The following is a 5,289-nucleotide window of genomic DNA, read 5'->3' on the forward strand; positions in this document are numbered from 1 at the left end:
AGGCCAGTTGTCTTATAGAATGTCCCACAGATTGGCTACTGAGGTACAGTTCCCCATGGTCTCGTGTTCCTTCAATCCCTGTGAGCAGAGGCACCAACTGTCCTTTTGTTCCAGATTCCCTTTCCACAGACATTTAGACAGTGAACAGCTTGGAAGCTAGAGACAATGTCTCCTTTGAGGGCAGGTGTTTTTATGATCCAGTATAATGATGGCAATGTCTCTCTAAGAGAAAGGCCAGGCAGGGTTGTCTGCAGCACATTAGAAAGACACAGGCCGGGCCGGGCGCGGTGGCTCAAGCCTGTAATCCCAGCACTTTGGGAGGCCGAGACGGGCGGATCACGAGGTCAGGAGATCGAGACCATCCTGGCTAACACGGTGAAACTCCGTCTCTACTAAAAAATACAAAAAACTAGCCGGGCGAGGTGGCGGGCGCCTGTAGTCCCAGCTACTCGGGAGGCTGAGGCAGGAGAATGACGTGAACCCGGGAGGCGGAGCTTGCAGTGAGCTGAGATCCGGCCACTGCACTCCAGCTCGGGTGACAGAGCGAGACTCCGTCTCAAAAAAAAAAGAAAGACACAGGCCGCTGGGCGTGGTGGCTCACGCCTGTAATCCCAGCACTTTGGGAGGCCGAGCCAGGCGGATCACTTGAGGTCAGGAGTTCGAGACCAGCCTGGCCAACATGGTGAAACCCTGTCTCTACTGAAAATACAAAAATTAGCCAGGCATGGTGGCACATGCCTGTAATCCTAGCTACTCAGGAGGCTGAGGCAGGAGAATCGCTTGAACTTGGGAGGCGGAGGTAGACGTGAACCGAGATCGTGCCATTTTGCACTCCAGCCTGGGCAACAAGAGTGAAACTCCGTCTTAAAACACACACACACACACACACGGGCCTATAATCCCAGGATTTCAAGGAATCCGTGGGTGGATTCCTTGAACTCAGAAGTTCGAGACCAGCCTTGGCAACATGGTGAAACCGTATGTCTACAAAAAAATATAAAAAAAAGAAAATAGTTGGGTGTTGTGGTGCGCACCTGTAGTCCCAGCTGCTTGGGAGGCTGAGGCAGGAGGATCACCTGAATACAGAAGGCTGAGGCTGCAGGGGGCAGTGATTGTGCTAATGCACTCCAGCCTGGGACAAAGTGAGACTCTGTCTCAAAACAAAACACCACAAGATTTGGGCTCCCTAAGTTTGGGATTCCTCTTCAACCCAAACTTAGGGAGCATGTATCTGTTGTTCACCGTATCAACTTGTAGGAACTGGGGCTTAGGAAATCGGCACAAGAAAATGATGATGCTTGACTACTGCTGCTGCTGTGAGTAATAAACTATCCTCGGTCTCTAATGCAAGATTCTTCTGTCAGCATCCACTGAAACTGTCAGTAGCCATGAAACTGCAGGCTAATCTGTTACCTTGCAAGATCTCAATGCTGGACGTGCTCATTGCTACTGGAATTTATTTGCTTCTAGACCTTTCAGTGGACAGAAGTAGGGGGAAAAAATCATGAGTTCACAGTGATAACTTTGAACTCAATCCAACACTACAGGGGTCTTCTTCACCTACCCACATTCCATATTTGAATTTCTTATTTCTCATGATAACATCAATATGTTTACCCATTTGCTCTACCTTACAATAAAGACAAAATAGTTATAATTACTATACCTTTGATGTCGCCACCAACAAAATCTAAGTAACTTCCAGAATTTGTTTATAGTTTTTTTTTTTTGAGACCGAGTCGTGCACTGTCGCCCAGGCTGGAGTGCAGGCTGGAGTGCAGTGGAGCAATCTCGACTCACTGCAACCTCCGCCTCCTGGGTTCAAGCAATTCTCCTGCCTCAGCCTCGCAAGTAGCTGAGATTACAGGCGCCTGCCACCAGGCCTGGCTAATTTTTCTTTTTTTTTATAGTTTTAGTAGACACAAGGTTTCACCATGTTGGTCAGGTTGGTCTCGAACTCCTGACCTTGTGATCTGCCTGCCTTGGCCTCCCAAAGTGCTGGAATTACAGGCATGAGCCACCGCGCCCGACTGTTTGTAGTTCTTAAACTACATACATTTAAGGAGGTACAGTCAGAATACTATGTTCAAATGTAACTTGAATTAAATTTTTTTCAGTGTGGCTATAGTATCAATTTTATATAACTAGGTTCATTTGCTTCATCATTTTTGAATTAATTTCTTAAAAATATATAAATCGGCAGGGCGAGGTGGCTCAGGCCCATAATCCTAGCACTTTGGGAGCCCAAGGCGGGCAGATTGCCTGAACTCAGGAGAGACCAGTCTGGGCAACACGGTGAAACCCCGTCTCCACTAAATTACAAAAGAAATTAGCTGGGCATGGTGGCGTGCACCTGTAGTCGCAGCTACTCAGGAGGCTGAGGGAGGAGAATTGCTGGAACCCAGGAGGTGGTGGTGCACGCCTGTAATCCAAACTACTTGGGAGGCTGAGGCAGAATTGCTTGAACCTCTGAGGCAGAGGTTGCAATGAGCTGAGATTGCACCACTGCATTCCAGCCTGGGCGACAGAGCTAGACTCCGTCTCTTAAAAAAAAAAAAAAATATATATATATATATATATAGATAGATAGATAGATAGATAGATAGAGATATAAACCATGCATATGATTCAAAATGTAAAACTTTAAAAAAAAGTTGTGCTCAGGGAAATCTCATTACCATTCCCATCCATTCCACCCACCCCCACAGGTTAATTGTTATGAACTGAAATTGTGCTCACCCCAAATTTATAGATTTTAGCCCTAACCCCCAATGTGCCTGTATTTGGAGAAGGGCCTTAAAGAGGTAAGTAAGGTTTAATGATGCGGCCAGGCATGGTGGCTCACGCCTGTAATCCTAGCACTTCAGGAGGCTGAGGTGGGTGGATTGCCTGAGCTTAGGAGTTCGAGAACAATCTGGGCAACATGAAACCCCGTCTCTACTAAAAATACAAAGAATTAGCATGGCGTGGTGATGAGTGCCTGTAATCCCAGCTACTTGGGAGGCTGAAGCATAAGAATCGCTTGAACCTGGGAGGTGGAGGTTGCAGTGAGCCGAGATCGTGCCACTGCACTCCAGCCTGGGCAACAGAGTGAGACTGTATCTCACGAAAAGGAAAAAAAAAAAGGTTAATTGAGGTCATAAGAATGGGGCTCTTATCAGATAGGACTGGTGTCCTCGTCAGAAGAAGAGACACCAGAGCACATGCGCTGTCTCTCTCTCTCTCTCTCTCTCTGTGCATACACAGAGAATATGCCACGCAAGGACACAGTGAGAAGGTGGCTATCTGCAAGCAGGAAGAGAGGCCTCACAATAAACCAAATTTCCAGCACCCTGATCTTGGTCCTTCCTCTGAAGCTGTGAGAAAATAAATTTCTGTTATTTAAGCCACCCAGTCTCCAGTACTTTATTATGGCAGATCTTGGCCGGGCGTGGTGGCTCACGCCTATAAACCCAGCACTTTGGGAGGTCAAGGTGGGCAGATCACAAGGTCAGGAGATCGAGACTATCCTGGCTAACACGGTGAAACCCCATCTCTACTAAAAATACAAAAACTCAGCCGGGTGGGGTGGCGGGTGCCTGTAGTCCCAGCTACTCGAGAGGCTGAGGCAGGAGAATGACGTGAATCTGGGAGGCGGAGCTTGCAGTGAGCCCAGATTGCACCACTGCACTCCAGCCTGGGTGATAGAGCAAGACTCTGTCTCAAAAAAAAAAAAAAAAAAAAAATTAGTCTTTTTTGTAATTTATTCATGACTTTTTAATTGTCTAGCTATTATGAGTAATTCTGCTACAACATTCACGTATAAGTTTGTGTGTGGACATGTGTTTTCCATTTTGTTGGCTATACACCTAGCCATGGAATTGCTGGATCATATGGTAACTCCACATTTAACTTTTCAAGGGACTAGCAGATTGTTTTACAAAGTGGCTACATAATTTTACATTCTCCTCAGCAATCAATGTATGAGTTCCAATTCTTTGTTTTTGAGATGGAGTCTTGCTCTGTCACCCAGGCTGCACGATCTCAGCTCACTGCAACCTCTGCCTCCTTGGTTCAAGTGATTCTCCTATCTCAGCCTCCCGAGTAGCTGGGACTACAGGCATGCACCACCACGCCCGGCTAGTTTTCAGTAGAGATGGGGTTTCACCATGTTGGCCAGGCTGGTCTCGAACTCCTGACCTCAAGTGATCAACCCGCCTCGGCCTCCCAAAGTGCTGGCATTACAGTGGTGAGCCACCGCGCTCAGCCAAGTTCCAATTCTTTTTTTTTTTTTTTTTTTTTTTTTTTTTTTTTGACGCGGAGTCTTGCTCTGTGCCCCAGGCTGGAGTGCAGTGGCGCGATCTCGGCTCACTGCAAGCTCCGCTCCCCCGGGTTCACGCCATTCTCCTGCCTCAGCCTCCCGAGTAGCTGGGACTACAGGCGCCCGCCACCTCGCCCGGCTAATTTTCTTGTATTTTTAGTAGAGACGGGGTTTCACCGTGTTAGCCAGGATGGTCTCGATCTCCTGACCTCATGATCCGCCCGTCTCGGCCTCCCAAAGTGCTGGGATTACAGGCTTGAGCCACCGCGCCCGGCCCCAATTCTTCACACCCTTACCAATACTTGTTATTATCAATGTTTTTGATTTTAGTCATCATAGTGGGTGTGATGTGATACTTCATTTTTTTTTTTTTTTTTTTTTTTTTTTTTTTTTTGAGACAGGGTCTCAATCTGCCACCCAGGCTGGAGTGCAGTGGCGCAATTTCAGCACACTGCAGCCTTGACCTCCATGGCTCAAGGGATCCTTCCACCTCAGCCTCCGAAATAGGTGGGACTACAGGCATGTGCCACCACACCTAATTTTTGTATTTCCTTATAGAGATGGGGCTTTGCTACAATGCCCAGGCTGGTCATTGTGGTTTTGATTTGCATTTCCTTATTGAGTTATGATGTTGAGCATCTTTTCAATGTGCTTATTGGCTATTTGTATATCTTAGGAAAAATATCTCTTCAGATCCTTTACCCATTTTTAAATGGGGCTGCCTTTTTGTTGTTCAGTTTTAAGATTTATTTATATAGTCTACTGCTGGGCACGGTGGCTCACGCCTGTAATCCCAGCACTTTGGGCAGCTGAGTTGGGTGGATCACAAAGTCAGGAGTTCGAGACCAGCCTGTGTCTCAGGGCCAGGCATGGTGGCTCACGCCTGTAATCCCAGCACTTTGGGAGGCTGAGGCAGGTGGATCATGAGGTCAGAAGATTGAGACCATCCTGGCTAACACAGTGAAACCCTGTCTCTACTAAAAATACAA

This window comes from Macaca thibetana, chromosome 11, assembly GCF_024542745.1.
Source record: "Macaca thibetana thibetana isolate TM-01 chromosome 11, ASM2454274v1, whole genome shotgun sequence".
Lineage (NCBI taxonomy): Eukaryota > Metazoa > Chordata > Mammalia > Primates > Cercopithecidae > Macaca > Macaca thibetana.